This window comes from Argiope bruennichi, chromosome 8 (genome assembly GCF_947563725.1).
Source record: "Argiope bruennichi chromosome 8, qqArgBrue1.1, whole genome shotgun sequence".
NCBI lineage: Eukaryota > Metazoa > Arthropoda > Arachnida > Araneae > Araneidae > Argiope > Argiope bruennichi.
Window position 1 is genome coordinate 112580378 of NC_079158.1, and position 20214 is coordinate 112600591.

Consider the following 20214-nt stretch of genomic DNA (forward strand, 5'->3'; position numbering starts at 1 on the left):
TGAACGCAGCGTCTTAGACCTCTCGGCCATCCTGACACAGCACCAGCCCCTATGCACTACAAAATGTGATATTCAGTTTAAAGTTTAGAATTAATTCCAGTCGTTAATTTCATTTCGTGGATGAAAATATTTTCTTTCTTCAGAAGTGTTTTCAGAAGAAATGTGACATCTCTCTCAGATATTTCGACCAGAGTTACGGAGCTCATTACGCACTGACCCGCTGATGCACTTGTCACGGTCTTGAGAAATAACATGTTTTTCTGTGGAATATTTAAGAAACCATAAAGATAGATTGAAATGTTTTGAAAAAGGAATTTTTTTCAAGAACAGATACGCTATTCTTACGCAAATATTGTCAGGAGTGGGTTCGAACCCACGCCCACAAAGTCGACTGCGACCTGAACGCAGCGCCTTAGACCGCTCGGCAACCTGACACAGTATCAGCCCCTATGCACTACAAAATGTAATATTCATTTTAAAGTTTAGAATTAATTCCAATCGTTAATTTCATTTCGTGGATGAAAATATTTTCCTTCTTCAGAAGTGTTTTCAGAAGAGATGTGACATCTCCTCCAGAACTTACGACCAGAGTTACGGAACTCATTACGCACTGACCCGCTGATGCACTTGTCACGGTCTTGAGAAATAACATGTTTTTCTGTGGAATATTTAAGAAACCATAAAGATAGATTGAAATGTTTTGAAAAAGGAATTTTTTTCAAGAACAGATACGCTACTCTTACGCAAATATTGTCAGGAGTGGGATTCGAACCCACGCCCACAGAGTGGACTGCGACCTGAACGCAGCGCCTTAGACCTCTCGGCCATCCTGACACAGTACCAGCCCCTATGCACTACAAAATGTGATATTCAGTTTAAAGTTTAGAATTAATTCCAGTCGTTAATTTCATTTCGTGGATGAAAATATTTTCCTTCTTCAGAAGTGTTTTCAGAAGAGATGTGACATCTCCTCCAGAACTTACGACCAGAGTTACGGAGCTCATTACGCACTGACCCGCTGATGCACTTGTCACGGTCTTGAGAAATAACATGTTTTTCTGTGGAATATTTAAGAAACCATAAAGATAGATTGAAATGTTTTGAAAAAGGAATTTTTTTCAAGAACAGATACGCTATTCTTACGCAAATATTGTCAGGAGTGGGATTCGAACCCACGCCCACAGAGTGGACTGCGACCTGAACGCAGTGCCTTAGACCTCTCGGCAATCCTGACACAGTACCAGCCCCTATGCACTACAAAATGTAATATTCAGTTTAAAGTTTAGAATTAATTCCAGTCGTTAATTTCATTTCGTGGATGAAAATATTTTCCTTCTTCAGAAGTGTTTTCAGAAGAGATGTGACATCTCCTCCAGAACTTACGACCAGAGTTACGGAGCTAATTACGCACTGACCCGCTGATGCACTTGTCACGGTATTGAGAAATAACATGTTTTTCTGTGGAATATTTAAGAAACCATAAAGATAGATTGAAATGTTTTGAAAAAGGAATTTTTTTCAAGAACAGATACGCTATTCTTACGCAAATATTGTCAGGAGTGGGATTCGAACCCACGCCCACAGAGTGGACTGCGACCTGAACGCAGCGCCTTAGACCTCTCGGCCATCCTGACACAGTACCAGCCCCTATGCACTACAAAATGTGATATTCAGTTTAAAGTTTAGAATTAATTCCAGTCGTTAATTTCATTTCGTGGATGAAAATATTTTCCTTCTTCAGAAGTGTTTTCAGAAGAGATGTGACATCTCCTCCAGAACTTACGACCAGAGTTACGGAGCTCATTACGCACTGACCCGCTGATGCACTTGTCACGGTCTTGAGAAATAACATGTTTTTCTGTGGAATATTTAAGAAACCATAAAGATAGATTGAAATGTTTTGAAAAAGGAATTTTTTTCAAGAACAGATACGCTATTCTTACGCAAATATTGTCAGGAGTGGGATTCGAACCCACGCCCACAGAGTGGACTGCGACCTGAACGCAGTGCCTTAGACCTCTCGGCAATCCTGACACAGTACCAGCCCCTATGCACTACAAAATGTAATATTCAGTTTAAAGTTTAGAATTAATTCCAGTCGTTAATTTCATTTCGAGGATGAAAATATTTTCCTTCTTCAGAAGTGTTTTCAGAAGAGATGTGACATCTCCTCCAGAACTTACGACCAGAGTTACGGAGCTAATTACGCACTGACCCGCTGATGCACTTGTCACGGTATTGAGAAATAACATGTTGTTCTGTGGAAAATTTAAGAAACCATAAAGATAGATTGAAATGTTTTGAAAAAGGAATTTTTTTCAAGAACAGATACGCTATTCTTACGCAAATATTGTCAGGAGTGGGATTCGAACCCACGCCCACAGAGTGGACTGCGACCTGAACGCAGCGCCTTAGACCTCTCGGCCATCCTGACACAGTACCAGCCCCTATGCAGTACAAAATGTAATATTCATTTTAAAGATTAGAATTAATTCCAGTCGTTAATTTCATTTCGTGGATGAAAATATTTTCCTTCTTCAGAAGTGTTTTCAGAAGAGATGTGACATCTCCTCCAGAACTTACGACCAGAGTTACGGAGCTCATTACGCACTGACCCGCTGATGCACTTGTCACGGTCTTGAGAAATAACATGTTTTTCTGTGGAATATTTAAGAAACCATAAAGATAGATTGAAATGTTTTGAAAAAGGAATTTTTTTCAAGAACAGATACGCTATTCTTACGCAAATATTGTCAGGAGTGGGTTCGAACCCACGCCCACAAAGTCGACTGCGACCTGAACGCAGCATCTTAGACCTCTCGGCCATCCTGACACAGCACCAGCCCCTATGCACTACAAAATGTGATATTCAGTTTAAAGTTTAGAATTAATTCCAGTCGTTAATTTCATTTCGTGGATGAAAATATTTTCTTTCTTCAGAAGTGTTTTCAGAAGAAATGTGACATCTCTCTCAGATATTTCGACCAGAGTTACGGAGCTCATTACGCACTGACCCGCTGATGCACTTGTCACGGTCTTGAGAAATAACATGTTTTTCTGTGGAATATTTAAGAAACCATAAAGATAGATTGAAATGTTTTGAAAAAGGAATTTTTTTCAAGAACAGATACGCTATTCTTACGCAAATATTGTCAGGAGTGGGTTCGAACCCACGCCCACAAAGTCGACTGCGACCTGAACGCAGCGTCTTAGACCTCTCGGCCATCCTGACACAGCACCAGCCCCTATGCACTACAAAATGTGATATTCAGTTTAAAGTTTAGAATTAATTCCAGTCGTTAATTTCATTTCGTGGATGAAAATATTTTCTTTCTTCAGAAGTGTTTTCAGAAGAAATGTGACATCTCTCTCAGATATTTCGACCAGAGTTACGGAGCTCATTACGCACTGACCCGCTGATGCACTTGTCACGGTCTTGAGAAATAACATGTTTTTCTGTGGAATATTTAAGAAACCATAAAGATAGATTGAAATGTTTTGAAAAAGGAATTTTTTTCAAGAACAGATACGCTATTCTTACGCAAATATTGTCAGGAGTGGGTTCGAACCCACGCCCACAAAGTCGACTGCGACCTGAACGCAGCGCCTTAGACCGCTCGGCAACCTGACACAGTATCAGCCCCTATGCACTACAAAATGTAATATTCATTTTAAAGTTTAGAATTAATTCCAGTCGTTAATTTCATTTCGTGGATGAAAATATTTTCCTTCTTCAGAAGTGTTTTCAGAAGAGATGTGACATCTCCTCCAGAACTTACGACCAGAGTTACGGAGCTCATTACGCACTGACCCGCTGATGCACTTGTCACGGTCTTGAGAAATAACATGTTTTTCTGTGGAATATTTAAGAAACCATAAAGATAGATTGAAATGTTTTGAAAAAGGAATTTTTTTCAAGAACAGATACGCTATTCTTACGCAAATATTGTCAGGAGTGGGATTCGAACCCACGCCCACAGAGTGGACTGCGACCTGAACGCAGCGCCTTAGACCTCTCGGCAATCCTGACACAGTACCAGCCCCTATGCACTACAAAATGTAATATTCAGTTTAAAGTTTAGAATTAATTCCAGTCGTTAATTTCATTTCGTGGATGAAAATATTTTCCTTCTTCAGAAGTGTTTTCAGAAGAGATGTGACATCTCCTCCAGAACTTACGACCAGAGTTACGGAGCTAATTACGCACTGACCCGCTGATGCACTTGTCACGGTCTTGAGAAATAACATGTTTTTCTGTGGAAAATTTAAGAAACCATAAAGATAGATTGAAATGTTTTGAAAAAGGAATTTTTTTCAAGAACAGATACGTTATTCTTACGCAAATATTGTCAGGAGTGGGATTCGAACCCACGCCCACAGAGTGGACTGCGACCTGAACGCAGCGCCTTAGACCTCTCGGCCATCCTGACACAGTACCAGCCCCTATGCAGTACAAAATGTAATATTCATTTTAAAGATTAGAATTAATTCCAGTCGTTAATTTCATTTCGTGGATGAAAATATTTTCCTTCTTCAGAAGTGTTTTCAGAAGAGATGTGACATCTCCTCCAGAACTTACGACCAGAGTTACGGGGCTCATTACGCACTGACCCGCTGATGCACTTGTCACGGTCTTGAGAAATAACATGTTTTTCTGTGGAATATTTAAGAAACCATAAAGATAGATTGAAATGTTTTGAAAAAGGAATTTTTTTCAAGAACAGATACGCTATTCTTACGCAAATATTGTCAGGAGTGGGATTCGAACCCACGCCCACAGAGTGGACTGCGACCTGAACGCAGCGCCTTAGACCTCTCGGCCATCCTGACACAGTACCAGCCCCTATGCACTACAAAATGTGATATTCAGTTTAAAGTTTAGAATTAATTCCAGTCGTTAATTTCATTTCGTGGATGAAAATATTTTCCTTCTTCAGAAGTGTTTTCAGAAGAGATGTGACATCTCCTCCAGAACTTACGACCAGAGTTACGGAGCTCATTACGCACTGACCCGCTGATGCACTTGTCACGGTCTTGAGAAATAACATGTTTTTCTGTGGAATATTTAAGAAACCATAAAGATAGATTGAAATGTTTTGAAAAAGGAATTTTTTTCAAGAACAGATACGCTATTCTTACGCAAATATTGTCAGGAGTGGGATTCGAACCCACGCCCACAGAGTGGACTGCGACCTGAACGCAGCGCCTTAGACCTCTTGGCAATCCTGACACAGTACCAGCCCCTATGCACTACAAAATGTAATATTCAGTTTAAAGTTTAGAATTAATTCCAGTCGTTAATTTCATTTCGTGGATGAAAATATTTTCCTTCTTCAGAAGTGTTTTCAGAAGAGATGTGACATCTCCTCCAGAACTTACGACCAGAGTTACGGAGCTAATTACGCACTGACCCGCTGATGCACTTGTCACGGTCTTGAGAAATAACATGTTTTTCTGTGGAAAATTTAAGAAACCATAAAGATAGATTGAAATGTTTTGAAAAAGGAATTTTTTTCAAGAACAGATACGCTATTCTTACGCAAATATTGTCAGGAGTGGGATTCGAACCCACGCCCACAGAGTGGACTGCGACCTGAACGCAGCGCCTTAGACCTCTCGGCCATCCTGACACAGTACCAGCCCCTATGCAGTACAAAATGTAATATTCATTTTAAAGATTAGAATTAATTCCAGTCGTTAATTTCATTTCGTGGATGAAAATATTTTCCTTCTTCAGAAGTGTTTTCAGAAGAGATGTGACATCTCCTCCAGAACTTACGACCAGAGTTACGGAGCTCATTACGCACTGACCCGCTGATGCACTTGTCACGGTATTGAGAAATAACATGTTTTTCTGTTGAATATTTAAGAAACCATAAAGATAGATTGAAATGTTTTGAAAAAGGAATTTTTTTCAAGAACAGATACGCTATTCTTACGCAAATATTGTCAGGAGTGGGATTCGAACCCACGCCCACAGAGTGGACTGCGACCTGAACGCAGCGCCTTAGACCTCTCGGCAATCCTGACACAGTACCAGCCCCTATGCACTACAAAATGTAATATTCAGTTTAAAGTTTAGAATTAATTCCAGTCGTTAATTTCATTTCGTGGATGAAAATATTTTCCTTCTTCAGAAGTGTTTTCAGAAGAGATGTGACATCTCCTCCAGAACTTACGACCAGAGTTACGGAGCTAATTACGCACTGACACGCTGATGCACTTGTCACGGTCTTGAGAAATAACATGTTTTTCTGTGGAATATTTAAGAAACCATAAAGATAGATTGAATTGTTTTGAAAAAGGAATTTTTTTCAAGAACAGATACGCTATTCTTACGCAAATATTGTCAGGAGTGGGATTCGAACCCACGCCCACAGAGTGGACTGCGACCTGAACGCAGCGCCTTAGACCTCTCGGCCATCCTGACACAGTACCAGCCCCTATGCAGTACAAAATGTAATATTCATTTTAAAGATTAGAATTAATTCCAGTCGTTAATTTCATTTCGTGGATGAAAATATTTTCCTTCTTCAGAAGTGTTTTCAGAAGAGATGTGACATCTCCTCCAGAACTTACGACCAGAGTTACGGAGCTCATTACGCACTGACCCGCTGATGCACTTGTCACGGTATTGAGAAATAACATGTTTTTCTGTGGAATATTTAAGAAACCATAAAGATAGATTGAAATGTTTTGAAAAAGGAATTTTTTTCTAGAACAGATACGCTATTCTTACGCAAATATTGTCAGGAGTGGGATTCGAACCCACGCCCACAGAGTGGACTGCGACCTGAACGCAGCGCCTTAGACCTCTCGGCCATCCTGACACAGTACCAGCCCCTATGCACTACAAAATGTGATATTCAGTTTAAAGTTTAGAATTAATTCCAGTCGTTAATTTCATTTCGTGGATGAAAATATTTTCCTTCTTCAGAAGTGTTTTCAGAAGAGACGTGACATCTCCTCCAGAACTTACGACCAGAGTTACGGAGCTCATTACGCACTGACCCGCTGATGCACTTGTCACGGTCTTGAGAAATAAAATGTTTTTCTGTGGAATATTTAAGAAACTATAAAGATAGATTGAAATGTTTTGAAAAAGGAATTTTTTTCAAGAACAGACACGCTATTCTTACGCAAATACTGTCAGGAGTGGGATTCGAACCCACGTCCACAGAGTGGATAACGACCTGAACGCAGCGCCTTAGACCGCTCGGCCATCCTGACACAGTATCAGTCCGTATGCCCTACAAAATGTAATATTTATTTTAAATTTCAGAATTAATCCCAGTCGTTAATTGCATTTCGTGGATGAAAATATTTTCTTTCTTCAGAAGTGTTTTCAGAAGAAATGTGACATCTCTCTCAGATATTTCGACCAGAGTTACGGAGCTCATTACGCACTGACCCGCTGATGCACTTGTCACGGTCTTGAGAAATAAAATGTTTTTCTGTGGAATATTTAAGAAACCATAAAGATAGATTGAAATGTTTTGAAAAAGGAATTTTTTCCAAGAACAGATACGCTATTCTTACGCAAATATTGTCAGGAGTGGGATTCGAACCCACGCCCACAGAGTGGACTGCGAACTGAACGCAGCGCCTTAGAGCGCTCGGCCATCCTGACACAGTATCAGTCCCAATGCACTACAAAATGTAATATTCATTTTAAAGTTTAGAATTAATTCCAGTCGTTAATTTCATTTCGTGGATGAAAATATTTTCTTTCTTCAGAAGTGTTTTCAGAAGCTATGTGACATCTCCCTCAGAACTAACGATCAGAGTTACGGAGCTCATTACGCACTGACCCGCTGATGCACTTGTCACGGCCTTGAGAAATAAAATGTTTTTCTGTGGAATATTTAAGAAACCATAAAGATATATTGAAATGTTTTGAAAAAGGAATTTTTTTCAAGAACAGATACGCTATTCTTACGCAAATATTGTCAGGAGTGGGATTCGAACCCACGCCCACAGAGTGGACTGCGACCTGAACGCAGCGGCTTAGACCACTCGGCCATCCTGACACAATATCCGTCCGTATGCACTACAAAATGTAATATTCATTTTAAAGTTCAGAATTAATCCCAGTCGTTAATTGCATTTCGTGTATGAAAATATTTTCTTTCTTCAGAAGTGTTTTCAGAAGAAATGTGACATCTCCTCCAGAACTTACGACCAGAGTTACGGAGCTCATTACGCACTGACCCGCTGATGCACTTGTCACGGCCTTGAGAAATAACATGTTTTTCTATGGAAGATTTAAAAAACCATAAAGAAAGATTGAAATGTTTTGAAAAACTAAATTTTTTTTACCAGAACACATACGCTATTCTTACGCATATATTGTCTTGAGTGGGATTCGAACCCACGCCCACAGAGTGGACTGCGCCCTGAACTCAGCACCTTGGACCGCTCGGCCATCCTGACACAATATCCGTCCGTATGCCCTGCAAAATGTGATATTCAGTTTAAAGTTTAGAATTAATTTCAGTCGTTAATTTCATTTCGTGGATGAAAATATTTTCCTTCTTCAGAAGTGTTTTCAGAAGAGATGTGACATCTCCTCCAGAACTTACGACCAGAGTTACGAAGCTCATTACGCACTGACCCGCTGATGCACTTGTCACGGTCTTGAGAAATAACATGTTTTTCTGTGGAATATTTAAGAAACCATAAAGATAGATTGAAATGTTTTGAAAAAGGAATTTTTTTCAAGAACAGATACGCTTTTCTTACGCAAATATTGTCAGGAGTGGGATTCGAACCCACGCCCACAGAGTGGACTGCGACCTGAACGCAGCGCCTTAGACCTCTCGGCCATCCTGACACAGTACCAGCCCCTATGCACTACAAAATGTAATATTCAGTTTAAAGTTTAGAATTAATTCCAGTCGTTAATTTCATTTCGTGGATGAAAATATTTTCCTTCTTCAGAAGTGTTTTCAGAAGAGATGTGACATCTCCTCCAGAACTTACGACCAGAGTTACGGAGCTAATTACGCACTGACCCGCTGATGCACTTGTCACGGTCTTGAGAAATAACATGTTTTTCTGTGGAATATTTAAGAAACCATAAAGATAGATTGAATTGTTTTGAAAAAGGAATTTTTTTCAAGAACAGATACGCTATTCTTACGCAAATATTGTCAGGAGTGGGATTCGAACCCACGCCCACAGAGTGGACTGCGACCTGAACGCAGCGCCTTAGACCTCTCGGCCATCCTGACACAGTACCAGCCCCTATGCAGTACAAAATGTAATATTCATTTTAAAGATTAGAATTAATTCCAGTCGTTAATTTCATTTCGTGGATGAAAATATTTTCCTTCTTCAGAAGTGTTTTCAGAAGAGATGTGACATCTCCTCCAGAACTTACGACCAGAGTTACGGAGCTCATTACGCACTGACCCGCTGATGCACTTGTCACGGTATTGAGAAATAACATGTTTTTCTGTGGAATATTTAAGAAACCATAAAAATAGATTGAAATGTTTTGAAAAAGGAATTTTTTTCTAGAACAGATACGCTATTCTTACGCAAATATTGTCAGGAGTGGGATTCGAACCCACGCCCACAGAGTGGACTGCGACCTGAACGCAGCGCCTTAGACCTCTCGGCCATCCTGACACAGTACCAGCCCCTATGCACTACAAAATGTGATATTCAGTTTAAAGTTTAGAAGTAATTCCAGTCGTTAATTTCATTTCGTGGATGAAAATATTTTCCTTCTTCAGAAGTGTTTTCAGAAGAGACGTGACATCTCCTCCAGAACTTACGACCAGAGTTACGGAGCTCATTACGCACTGACCCGCTGATGCACTTGTCACGGTCTTGAGAAATAAAATGTTTTTCTGTGGAATATTTAAGAAACTATAAAGATAGATTGAAATGTTTTGAAAAAGGAATTTTTTTCAAGAACAGACACGCTATTCTTACGCAAATACTGTCAGGAGTGGGACTCGAACCCACGTCCACAGAGTGGATAACGACCTGAACGCAGCGCCTTAGACCGCTCGGCCATCCTGACACAGTATCAGTCCGTATGCCCTACAAAATGTAATATTTATTTTAAATTTCAGAATTAATCCCAGTCGTTAATTGCATTTCGTGGATGAAAATATTTTCTTTCTTCAGAAGTGTTTTCAGAAGAAATGTGACATCTCTCTCAGATATTTCGACCAGAGTTACGGAGCTCATTACGCACTGACCCGCTGATGCACTTGTCACGGTCTTGAGAAATAAAATGTTTTTCTGTGGAATATTTAAGAAACCATAAAGATAGATTGAAATGTTTTGAAAAAGGAATTTTTTCCAAGAACAGATACGCTATTCTTACGCAAATATTGTCAGGAGTGGGATTCGAACCCACGCCCACAGAGTGGACTGCGAACTGAACGCAGCGCCTTAGAGCGCTCGGCCATCCTGACACAGTATCAGTCCCAATGCACTACAAAATGTAATATTCATTTTAAAGTTTAGAATTAATTCCAGTCGTTAATTTCATTTCGTGGATGAAAATATTTTCTTTCTTCAGAAGTGTTTTCAGAAGCTATGTGACATCTCCCTCAGAACTAACGATCAGAGTTACGGAGCTCATTACGCACTGACCCGCTGATGCACTTGTCACGGCCTTGAGAAATAAAATGTTTTTCTGTGGAATATTTAAGAAACCATAAAGATATATTGAAATGTTTTGAAAAAGGAATTTTTTTCAAGAACAGATACGCTATTCTTACGCAAATATTGTCAGGAGTGGGATTCGAACCCACGCCCACAGAGTGGACTGCGACCTGAACGCAGCGGCTTAGACCGCTCGGCCATCCTGACACAATATCCGTCCGTATGCACTACAAAATGTAATATTCATTTTAAAGTTCAGAATTAATCCCAGTCGTTAATTGCATTTCGTGTATGAAAATATTTTCTTTCTTCAGAAGTGTTTTCAGAAGAAATGTGACATCTCCTCCAGAACTTACGACCAGAGTTACGGAGCTCATTACGCACTGACCCGCTGATGCACTTGTCACGGCCTTGAGAAATAACATGTTTTTCTATGGAAGATTTAAAAAACCATAAAGAAAGATTGAAATGTTTTGAAAAACTAAATTTTTTTTACCAGAACACATACGCTATTCTTACGCATATATTGTCTTGAGTGGGATTCGAACCCACGCCCACAGAGTGGACTGCGCCCTGAACTCAGCACCTTGGACCGCTCGGCCATCCTGACACAATATCCGTCCGTATGCCCTGCAAAATGTGATATTCAGTTTAAAGTTTAGAATTAATTTCAGTCGTTAATTTCATTTCGTGGATGAAAATATTTTCCTTCTTCAGAAGTGTTTTCAGAAGAGATGTGACATCTCCTCCAGAACTTACGACCAGAGTTACGAAGCTCATTACGCACTGACCCGCTGATGCACTTGTCACGGTCTTGAGAAATAACATGTTTTTCTGTGGAATATTTAAGAAACCATAAAGATAGATTGAAATGTTTTGAAAAAGGAATTTTTTTCAAGAACAGATACGCTTTTCTTACGCATATATTGTCAGGAGTGGGATTCGAACCCACGCCCACAGAGTGGACTGCGACCTGAACGCAGCGCCTTAGACCTCTCGGCCATCCTGACACAGTACCAGCCCCTATGCACTACAAAATGTAATATTCAGTTTAAAGTTTAGAATTAATTCCAGTCGTTAATTTCATTTCGTGGATGAAAATATTTTCCTTCTTCAGATGTGTTTTCAGAAGAGATGTGACATCTCCTCCAGAACTTACGACCAGAGTTACGGAGCTCATTACGCACTGACCCGCTGATGCACTTGTCACGGTCTTGAGAAATAACATGTTTTTCTGTGGAATATTTAAGAAACCATAAAGATAGATTGAAATGTTTTGAAAAAGGAATTTTTTTCAAGAACAGATACGCTATTCTTACGCAAATATTGTCAGGAGTGGGATTCGAACCCACGCCCACAGAGTGGACTGCGACCTGAACGCAGCGCCTTAGACCTCTCGGCCATCCTGACACAGTACCAGCCCCTATGCAGTACAAAATGTAATATTCATTTTAAAGATTAGAATTAATTCCAGTCGTTAATTTCATTTCGTGGATGAAAATATTTTCCTTCTTCAGAAGTGTTTTCAGAAGAGATGTGACATCTCCTCCAGAACTTACGACCAGAGTTACGGAGCTCATTACGCACTGACCCGCTGATGCACTTGTCACGGTATTGAGAAATAACATGTTTTTCTGTGGAATATTTAAGAAACCATAAAGATAGATTGAAATGTTTTGAAAAAGGAATTTTTTTCTAGAACAGATACGCTATTCTTACGCAAATACTGTCAGGAGTGGGATTCGAACCCACGCCCACAGAGTGGGCTGCGACCTGAACGCAGCGCCTTAGACCTCTCGGCCATCCTGACACAGTACCAGCCCCTATGCACTACAAAATGTGATATTCAGTTTAAAGTTTAGAATTAATTCCAGTCGTTAATTTCATTTCGTGGATGAAAATATTTTCCTTCTTCAGAAGTGTTTTCAGAAGAGATGTGACATCTCCTCCAGAACTTACGACCAGAGTTACGGAGCTCATTACGCACTGACCCGCTGATGCACTTGTCACGGTCTTGAGAAATAAAATGTTTTTCTGTGGAATATTTAAGAAACCATAAAGATAGATTGAAATGTTTTGAAAAAGGAATTTTTTTCAAGAACAGACACGCTATTCTTACGCAAATACTGTCAGGAGTGGGATTCGAACCCACGTCCACAGAGTGGATAACGACCTGAACGCAGCGCCTTAGACCGCTCGGCCATCCTGACACAGTATCAGTCCGTATGCCCTACAAAATGTAATATTTATTTTAAATTTCAGAATTAATCCCAGTCGTTAATTGCATTTCGTGGATGAAAATATTTTCTTTCTTCAGAAGTGTTTTCAGAAGAAATGTGACATCTCTTTCAGATATTTCGACCAGAGTTACGGAGCTCATTACGCACTGACCCGCTGATGCACTTGTCACGGTCTTGAGAAATAAAATGTTTTTCTGTGGAATATTTAAGAAACCATAAAGATATATTGAAATGTTTTGAAAAAGGAATTTTTTTCAAGAACAGATACGCTATTCTTACGCAAATATTGTCAGGAGTGGGATTCGAACCCACGCCCACAGAGTGGACTGCGCCCTGAACGCAGCACCTTGGACCGCTCGGCCATCCTGACACAATATCCGTCCGTATGCCCTGCAAAATGTGATATTCAGTTTAAAGTTTAGAATTAATTTCAGTCGTTAATTTCATTTCGTGGATGAAAATATTTTCCTTCTTCAGAAGTGTTTTCAGAAGAGATGTGACATCTCCTCCAGAACTTACGACCAGAGTTACGGAGCTCATTACGCACTTACCCGCTGATGCACTTGTCACGGTCTTGAGAAATAACATGTTTTTCTGTGGAATATTTAAGAAACCATAAAGATAGATTGAAATGTTTTGAAAAAGGAATTTTTTTCAAGAACAGATACGCTTTCCTTACGCAAATATTGTCAGGAGTGGGATTCGAACCCACGCCCACAGAGTGGACTGCGACCTGAACGCAGCGCCTTAGACCTCTCAGCCATCCTGACACAGTACCAGCCCCTATGCACTACAAAATGTAATATTCAGTTTAAAGTTTAGAATTAATTCCAGTCGTTAATTTCATTTCGTGGATGAAAATATTTTCCTTCTTCAGATGTGTTTTCAGAAGAGATGTGACATCTCCTCCAGAACTTACGACCAGAGTTACGGAGCTCATTACGCACTGACCCGCTGATGCACTTGTCACGGTCTTGAGAAATAACATGTTTTTCTGTGGAATATTTAAGAAACCATAAAGATAGATTGAAATGTTTTGAAAAAGGAATTTTTTTCAAGAACAGATACGCTATTCTTACGCAAATATTGTCAGGAGTGGGATTCGAACCCACGCCCACAGAGTGGACTGCGACCTGAACGCAGCGCCTTAGACCTCTCGGCCATCCTGACACAGTACCAGCCCCTATGCACTACAAAATGTAATATTCATTTTAAAGTTTAGAATTAATTCCAGGTGTTAATTTCATTTCGTGGATGAAAATATTTTCCTTCTTCAGAAGTGTTTTCAGAAGAGATGTGACATCTCCTCCAGAACTTACGACCAGAGTTACGGAGCTCATTACGCACTGACCCGCTGATGCACTTGTCACGGTCTTGAGAAATAACATGTTTTTCTGTGGAATATTTAAGAAACCATAAAGATAGATTGAAATGTTTTGAAAAAGGAATTTTTTTTCAAGAACAGATACGCTATTCTTACGCAAATATTGTCATGAGTGGGATTCGAACCCACGCCCACAGAGTGGACTGCGACCTGAACGCAGCGCCTTAGACCTCTCGGCCATCCTGACACAATACCAGCCCCTATGCACTACAAAATGTGATATTCAGTTTAAAGTTTAGAATTAATTCCAGTCGTTAATTTCATTTCGTGGATGAAAATATTTTCCTTCTTCAGAAGTGTTTTCAGAAGAGATGTGACATCTCCTCCAGAACTTACGACCAGAGTTACGGAGCTCATTACGCACTGACCCGCTGATGCACTTGTCACGGTCTTGAGAAATAACATGTTTTTCTGTGGAATATTTAAGAAACCATAAAGATAGATTGAAATGTTTTGAAAAAGGAATTTTTTTCAAGAACAGATACGCTATTCTTACGCAAATATTGTCAGGAGTGGGATTCGAACCCACGCCCACAGAGTGGACTGCGACCTGAACGCAGAGCCTTAGACCTCTCGGCCATCCTGACACAGTACCAGCCCCTATGCACTACAAAATGTGATATTCAGTTTAAAGTTTAGAATTAATTCCAGTCGTTAATTTCATTTCGTGGATGAAAATATTTTCTTTCTTCAGAATGGTTTTCAGAAGAAATGTGAAATCTCCCTCAGAACCTACGACCAGAGTTACGGAGCTCATTACGCACTGACCCGCTGGTGCACTTGTCGCGGCCTTGAGAAATAACATGTTTTTATATGGAATATTTAAGAAACCATAAAGATAGATTTAAATGTTTTAAAAAAGGAACTCATATGCTAACTCATTTCAAGAAATCATACGCTATCTTTTCTCATAAATTATTAGGAGTTGGATTTGAACGAACGCCCAGAGACTGGACTGCGAGTTGAACACACGGTTGTCCTGATGCAATCTTAATGCGTTTGCATGGAATATAGTTTTATATTTCGTTGGAATTTTTAAAAATCGTATGTTTGGTTGATTCTCTTTTGTGAATGAAGACATAATTTCGCTTTCGGACTTTTTCTCATTTTAGATTCCTTATTATTGTGCAATTAAAATCAGTTTTGGTTAGTTTCTATTTTTGTGAAATAAAAAATATAAAGTATAATTCATCATATTGATTTTCTTTTAATTATTTCTTATGAAAAGGGGAAATATTTTAATTCTGTAAGAATGGTTTGAATATATTTAATGTAATCTTATTGAATTTCTGATAATTCCATATATCCTGATGTTCACTTATTAAACTTTTTATAATAAATGTATTAGTAATTTTTATAATAAACACCTTATCATGTATAAATTATTTTTCATTCTTAACTGTCTTTTTAAAATCATCTTTCAATCATCTTTTCAAGTTATTGCATAATATTAAGTAAGTAAACTGTACCATATTGATCATTCTGCCAGCTTTATCTTTTCATTTATTTAACACTAGCCGCCTTTGGCGACCAGCCAATCTTAATGCTTCGTCAAAATTTTAATAATTAAATATTTTATGTAATTTCTACTTTAATAGCTTCTTCATCAAAATATTTTAAAACTTCAAATTTTGATAGTCATATATTTCACTCATAATATTATAAAAGCCTTTAGCCATAACGTAATATGTATCTCTCTAATTTTCTGTTAGCTCTCATAGAATTTATGCTTTAAATTAAAGTGGAAAGAATTATCTGCAATTAATATAATAATATTTTTTACTGAAACAAAGCATTTTTTATAATATGATTACTGATATAATTAAGCTATTAATAATTTTATAATATGATTATAATATGAGAGTCACTGAGCGTTTAAACTTCATGGGCATTAAAGAATATCTTTCCTAATTTATGTAATATCTCAAGAATTTGTCAACAAAATTTTCTCAAATTCATCATGAGCAGATCGATTCATTAACAATGTTTCATTTTAAATGCATCAAACACTAAGAAAATAAACAGAATCGTTTAAAAAAATCGGTCGAAAACAGGTTTAAAAAAACTACTTAAAAAACGATGTACTTAAAACTATAAGAATATACAAAAAATATATAACTAACATAAATACAATTTAATTACAAAAGCATGCAACTAACCTAAAAATAATTTAAATCAAGAATCATCCGTTGATAATATTGTCAACAATCAGAACACAATGTGCATGCGTGAATTTTCAACGCCAGTCGGGGTAACGCTATGCAGATTAGAAATTTTTAATTTCCCTTATTCTGTGTTATTTTAATTCAAAAGTACTTCAGAAGGAATCTGAAAGATCGATTCATTAACAATGTTTAATTTTAAATGCATAAAACATTAAGAAAATAAACAGAATCGTTTGAAATAATCGGCCGAAAAATGTTAACCCTAGCCTCATTACTGTTGAGAAAAAAAACTGAAGCCTTACTTATTTGGCTTTGGGGAAAATAAAAAGATTTTTGGCGTGAAAGTTAGTTTTTAATTAGTAATTAAAATTCTAATTAAAAATTCAAAAAAAGGACCCCAAGTGCACATTCCCAACCTCCAAGGTATACATGTACCAAATTTGGTAGCTGTAGGTCAAACGGTCTGGCCTGTAGAGCGCCAACACACACACACACACACACACACACACACACACACACACACACACACACACACACACACACACACACACACACACACATTGAGCTTTATAAAAGTATAGATGAAGGATTTCAGGCAAAAATTATTTCAATGACATCGCAAAGCGCTAAAAAGAATGAAAAAATTATGTTAAAACTAAAATAAATATAGTCAAGTAAACATATTACTAAGTTTTGCGATATTTTGAACTGGACATTCGAATCTTCTTTAATATTTTTAAATTATTTATTCGATGCATTCTCAATAGAAAACTTATTTCTAAGAAATAATCAAAATTCCTTTTTATTCATGCTTTCATTGCTTCATAATTCGATAAGATGAAATTCTCACAATCGATTAATCCATTTCCTTCTCTCTCACACTCAGGCAAATATGCGCATGCTCGTTAACGGAACTTTTCCCACGAAAAATGGAAAATTCAAAGTTCCCAACAGTGGTCGAAAAACATCGCGAACTTGTGGATAATGATAATCGTTGGAAGCTTTATAGGTAAGATAATCGTATTTTTCATCAATGATAAATTTTATGTAAGGAAAAAATTAATTTTTATTTTGTTGTAGATGCTTTACAAGTTTTTCTTGCTTTCCTTCTATTTTATTATTTTTTTAAAAAAATATGTTGGAAGCAGATGATGAACTTGATTTTTGGTCTGTTTCTTCAATTTGTGAAAGTATCATGCATTGGTTCATATTTTGATTCTTGCTTCTAAAAAAGGAAAACGAATCTTTTGGGGAAAATAAATAAAGGACATGAGAATCGGTAAAAAAAGCAACGAATGTTTTTTTTCATAATTTCAATGAAAATTTTAAAAATATTAAACTAATAAAAATTTTATCGTTTTCACATAATAACTTCGATCATCTTATTTAATTCTATGTAATATTCAGTATTACTTTCGATTTTTATATATTATTGTTTTTATTTGATTATTTTGTTTTCCGATTTTTATAAGATTTTTTTTTAAAGATTTTAGAAAATCATGTTAAAATTGAAGATTTTTTTTTAAAGATTTAGAAAATCATGTTAAATTTGAAGATTTTTTTTTCATGATTTAGAAAATCATGTTAAAATTGAAGATTTTTTTTTAAAGATTTAGAAAATCATGTTAAAATTGAAGATTTTTTTTTTAATGATTTAGAAAATCATGTTAAAATTGAAGATTTTTTTTTAATGATTTAGAAAATCATGTTAAAATTGAAGATTTTTTTTAAAGATTTTAGAAAATCATGTTAAAATTGAAGATTTTTTTTTAATGATTTAGAAAATCATGTTAAAATTGAAGATTTTTTTTTTAATGATTTAGAAAATCATGTTAAAATTGAAGATTTTTTTTTTAATGATTTAGAAAATCATGTTAAAATTGAAGATTTTTTTTTAAAGATTTAGAAAATCATGTTAAAATTGAAGATTTTTTTTTTAATAATTTAGAAAATCATGTTAAAATTGAAGATTTTTTTTTTTAATGATTTAGAAAATCATGTTAAAATTGAAGATTTTTTTTTAAAGATTTAGAAAATCATGTTAAAATTGAAGATTTTTTTTTTAATGATTTAGAAAATCATGTTAAAATTGAAGATTTTTTTTTTAATGATTTAAAAAATCATGTTAAAATTGAAGATTTTTTTTTAAAGATTTAGAAAATCATGTTAAAATTGAAGATTTTTTTTTAATGATTTAGAAAATCATGTTAAAATTGAAGATTTTTTTTTAAAGATTTAGAAAATCATGTTATGATTCAAAGATAAATAATATAAATTTTATCTTTCCAAATACTATTTTAATTTCAATTTTAAAAAAGTATTTTTAATTATATTTTATAAAAATACTTTCGATTCCTTTGGCCAATGAATTTATACTCACATGTATTGTAAAAATTTTAAATATGTTTTTTTTTTGTGTGTGTGCGCGCTATCATTACTGTACAATTTCAAATAAAATTTTAAAACAGAATAGAAACAGAGAGACTGGTTCCTCCAAAACTTTATCGCATACTCTATAATAAAGGTATTTTCTCAAAAAGAATGCCTTACATGGCATTGCTGTGCAATAGTTACGAAATATTAATCTTTGGCGTGAGCTTAATATTTTTAATGAATCTATTCTATGATCCTTGGCGAGTGTTTTGCCGATTAATCATTGATCTGCAATTAATAGTATTCGGAAATCAAATTTGTGTTTTCGATAGGTTTCTCGCGCTTGATTGAAACAAAAATTTCATACAAAAATGAACTTGTAGTCACTAAGTCCCATATGAAATGTGATATATTTGTCATTCAATTTTTGAGTTATCGCATTTACGTGCTTCTGAAAGAACATGCCAACAGACAATCAATAAGTCATACGATTTGGTTCAATATTTGGCAGGTGCCTGCAATAGAGATTTTAAATCTGTATACCTGATTTTATCTATCTATCTATCTTCGTTTTCTAGTTATTATGTAAAATTATATTCGGATCGCGAGTTGACAGACTTTCCCTGAACGGATTTGTTCAAGATTCGAAAGAAATCTACAAATTTGGTGCAAAGATCATGTACCATATTTCACTCATCTAACTCAAAGCGTTTTTGAGTTATCTTTGCTACAGACAGAAAGAGAGATGGGCATTTTCCAAAAAAATATGTTTTTCGAACTCAGAGAGTTCAAAAAATGTGGAGATTCGTCAAAATTTTGAGTTCGAATTTTTTGACGATTACTATAATTTAGCTATGAAGAGAAAGTCGAAAACGAATATAGACTAAAATATTATCATACAAACATGCTAGAGGTTCAAAATTCCTTTAAATATCGATAATTAAATAAATATTCCTTAGAGAACGATAATTTCTAACAGTTTTTTTTAACCCTCTGGCTGTGTCATTCTTAAAATTTCCATTTAGATGCGATGTTTACAAATAAATTCAAATATTTTTCAGAGAAAGTGAACTGATACTATATGTTACACTATAATAAAAATCTGTAATCATAAAAATAAATACTCTAAACTGCGAAAAATTCGGGATGCAACAAAAAATGAACCAATTGCCAACCCGCTGAAATGGCGGTATACGCAGCTGGAGGGTTAATCTATCTGTAGTGTTATGAGTATCAGTAATTTTAAATATATTAAATTTAGTGAGTGCTTTTTGAAAAAACTGAAATATCTTATTCCCGTTAAGTTTATATAGTATTCAGTTCCTTTCATGTTCCATTTCAGCTCCTTTTCTGTGCAAGATTATTGCATAGAAGAGGAATATCGAATCATATAAATTCTTGCACTTCCTCCATATCTTATTTCATA

At 36.4% G+C, this 20214-nt stretch overlaps 1 protein-coding gene and 31 non-coding genes across 32 annotated transcripts in view; 1 reads left to right on the plus strand and 31 right to left on the minus strand.

Moving 5' to 3' along the window:
- Positions 1 to 751: 751 nt before the first annotated feature.
- Positions 752 to 834, minus strand: Trnal-cag (transfer RNA leucine (anticodon CAG)). Its single transcript has one exon. It is a non-coding gene; the product is annotated as a tRNA-Leu (tRNA).
- Positions 835 to 1151: 317 nt separating this feature from the next.
- Positions 1152 to 1234, minus strand: Trnal-cag (transfer RNA leucine (anticodon CAG)). The gene has a single exon. It is a non-coding gene; the product is annotated as a tRNA-Leu (tRNA).
- A 317-nt stretch (positions 1235 to 1551) lies between these two features.
- Trnal-cag (transfer RNA leucine (anticodon CAG)) lies at positions 1552 to 1634 on the minus strand. Its single transcript has one exon. It is a non-coding gene; the product is annotated as a tRNA-Leu (tRNA).
- Positions 1635 to 1951: 317 nt separating this feature from the next.
- Trnal-cag (transfer RNA leucine (anticodon CAG)) lies at positions 1952 to 2034 on the minus strand. Its single transcript has one exon. It is a non-coding gene; the product is annotated as a tRNA-Leu (tRNA).
- Positions 2035 to 2351: 317 nt separating this feature from the next.
- Positions 2352 to 2434, minus strand: Trnal-cag (transfer RNA leucine (anticodon CAG)). Its single transcript has one exon. It is a non-coding gene; the product is annotated as a tRNA-Leu (tRNA).
- A 1513-nt stretch (positions 2435 to 3947) lies between these two features.
- Trnal-cag (transfer RNA leucine (anticodon CAG)) lies at positions 3948 to 4030 on the minus strand. The gene has a single exon. It is a non-coding gene; the product is annotated as a tRNA-Leu (tRNA).
- Positions 4031 to 4347: 317 nt separating this feature from the next.
- On the minus strand, positions 4348 to 4430 carry Trnal-cag (transfer RNA leucine (anticodon CAG)). The gene has a single exon. It is a non-coding gene; the product is annotated as a tRNA-Leu (tRNA).
- Positions 4431 to 4747: 317 nt separating this feature from the next.
- Positions 4748 to 4830, minus strand: Trnal-cag (transfer RNA leucine (anticodon CAG)). Its single transcript has one exon. It is a non-coding gene; the product is annotated as a tRNA-Leu (tRNA).
- A 317-nt stretch (positions 4831 to 5147) lies between these two features.
- On the minus strand, positions 5148 to 5230 carry Trnal-cag (transfer RNA leucine (anticodon CAG)). The gene has a single exon. It is a non-coding gene; the product is annotated as a tRNA-Leu (tRNA).
- A 317-nt stretch (positions 5231 to 5547) lies between these two features.
- Positions 5548 to 5630, minus strand: Trnal-cag (transfer RNA leucine (anticodon CAG)). The gene has a single exon. It is a non-coding gene; the product is annotated as a tRNA-Leu (tRNA).
- A 317-nt stretch (positions 5631 to 5947) lies between these two features.
- On the minus strand, positions 5948 to 6030 carry Trnal-cag (transfer RNA leucine (anticodon CAG)). Its single transcript has one exon. It is a non-coding gene; the product is annotated as a tRNA-Leu (tRNA).
- A 317-nt stretch (positions 6031 to 6347) lies between these two features.
- On the minus strand, positions 6348 to 6430 carry Trnal-cag (transfer RNA leucine (anticodon CAG)). Its single transcript has one exon. It is a non-coding gene; the product is annotated as a tRNA-Leu (tRNA).
- A 317-nt stretch (positions 6431 to 6747) lies between these two features.
- Positions 6748 to 6830, minus strand: Trnal-cag (transfer RNA leucine (anticodon CAG)). The gene has a single exon. It is a non-coding gene; the product is annotated as a tRNA-Leu (tRNA).
- Positions 6831 to 7147: 317 nt separating this feature from the next.
- Positions 7148 to 7230, minus strand: Trnal-cag (transfer RNA leucine (anticodon CAG)). Its single transcript is given in 2 exon segments — positions 7148 to 7183; positions 7193 to 7230. It is a non-coding gene; the product is annotated as a tRNA-Leu (tRNA).
- A 317-nt stretch (positions 7231 to 7547) lies between these two features.
- Trnal-cag (transfer RNA leucine (anticodon CAG)) lies at positions 7548 to 7630 on the minus strand. The gene has a single exon. It is a non-coding gene; the product is annotated as a tRNA-Leu (tRNA).
- Positions 7631 to 7947: 317 nt separating this feature from the next.
- Positions 7948 to 8030, minus strand: Trnal-cag (transfer RNA leucine (anticodon CAG)). The gene has a single exon. It is a non-coding gene; the product is annotated as a tRNA-Leu (tRNA).
- A 720-nt stretch (positions 8031 to 8750) lies between these two features.
- Positions 8751 to 8833, minus strand: Trnal-cag (transfer RNA leucine (anticodon CAG)). Its single transcript has one exon. It is a non-coding gene; the product is annotated as a tRNA-Leu (tRNA).
- Positions 8834 to 9150: 317 nt separating this feature from the next.
- Positions 9151 to 9233, minus strand: Trnal-cag (transfer RNA leucine (anticodon CAG)). The gene has a single exon. It is a non-coding gene; the product is annotated as a tRNA-Leu (tRNA).
- A 317-nt stretch (positions 9234 to 9550) lies between these two features.
- Trnal-cag (transfer RNA leucine (anticodon CAG)) lies at positions 9551 to 9633 on the minus strand. The gene has a single exon. It is a non-coding gene; the product is annotated as a tRNA-Leu (tRNA).
- Positions 9634 to 9950: 317 nt separating this feature from the next.
- Trnal-cag (transfer RNA leucine (anticodon CAG)) lies at positions 9951 to 10033 on the minus strand. Its single transcript is given in 2 exon segments — positions 9951 to 9986; positions 9996 to 10033. It is a non-coding gene; the product is annotated as a tRNA-Leu (tRNA).
- Positions 10034 to 10350: 317 nt separating this feature from the next.
- Trnal-cag (transfer RNA leucine (anticodon CAG)) lies at positions 10351 to 10433 on the minus strand. The gene has a single exon. It is a non-coding gene; the product is annotated as a tRNA-Leu (tRNA).
- A 317-nt stretch (positions 10434 to 10750) lies between these two features.
- Trnal-cag (transfer RNA leucine (anticodon CAG)) lies at positions 10751 to 10833 on the minus strand. Its single transcript has one exon. It is a non-coding gene; the product is annotated as a tRNA-Leu (tRNA).
- Positions 10834 to 11553: 720 nt separating this feature from the next.
- On the minus strand, positions 11554 to 11636 carry Trnal-cag (transfer RNA leucine (anticodon CAG)). Its single transcript has one exon. It is a non-coding gene; the product is annotated as a tRNA-Leu (tRNA).
- A 317-nt stretch (positions 11637 to 11953) lies between these two features.
- On the minus strand, positions 11954 to 12036 carry Trnal-cag (transfer RNA leucine (anticodon CAG)). Its single transcript has one exon. It is a non-coding gene; the product is annotated as a tRNA-Leu (tRNA).
- A 317-nt stretch (positions 12037 to 12353) lies between these two features.
- Positions 12354 to 12436, minus strand: Trnal-cag (transfer RNA leucine (anticodon CAG)). The gene has a single exon. It is a non-coding gene; the product is annotated as a tRNA-Leu (tRNA).
- Positions 12437 to 12753: 317 nt separating this feature from the next.
- Trnal-cag (transfer RNA leucine (anticodon CAG)) lies at positions 12754 to 12836 on the minus strand. Its single transcript is given in 2 exon segments — positions 12754 to 12789; positions 12799 to 12836. It is a non-coding gene; the product is annotated as a tRNA-Leu (tRNA).
- Positions 12837 to 13153: 317 nt separating this feature from the next.
- On the minus strand, positions 13154 to 13236 carry Trnal-cag (transfer RNA leucine (anticodon CAG)). The gene has a single exon. It is a non-coding gene; the product is annotated as a tRNA-Leu (tRNA).
- Positions 13237 to 13553: 317 nt separating this feature from the next.
- Positions 13554 to 13636, minus strand: Trnal-cag (transfer RNA leucine (anticodon CAG)). The gene has a single exon. It is a non-coding gene; the product is annotated as a tRNA-Leu (tRNA).
- A 317-nt stretch (positions 13637 to 13953) lies between these two features.
- Trnal-cag (transfer RNA leucine (anticodon CAG)) lies at positions 13954 to 14036 on the minus strand. The gene has a single exon. It is a non-coding gene; the product is annotated as a tRNA-Leu (tRNA).
- A 318-nt stretch (positions 14037 to 14354) lies between these two features.
- Positions 14355 to 14437, minus strand: Trnal-cag (transfer RNA leucine (anticodon CAG)). Its single transcript has one exon. It is a non-coding gene; the product is annotated as a tRNA-Leu (tRNA).
- Positions 14438 to 14754: 317 nt separating this feature from the next.
- Trnal-cag (transfer RNA leucine (anticodon CAG)) lies at positions 14755 to 14837 on the minus strand. The gene has a single exon. It is a non-coding gene; the product is annotated as a tRNA-Leu (tRNA).
- Positions 14838 to 17373: 2536 nt separating this feature from the next.
- The window catches only part of LOC129981631 (ionotropic receptor 93a-like), a 67484-nt gene continuing 64643 nt past the window's right edge, over positions 17374 to 20214 (plus strand). The window contains exon 1 of the mRNA XM_056092549.1: positions 17374 to 17424. The gene's annotated coding sequence lies outside the window, so the exon portion shown is untranslated. The remainder of the gene's footprint in view (positions 17425 to 20214) is intronic.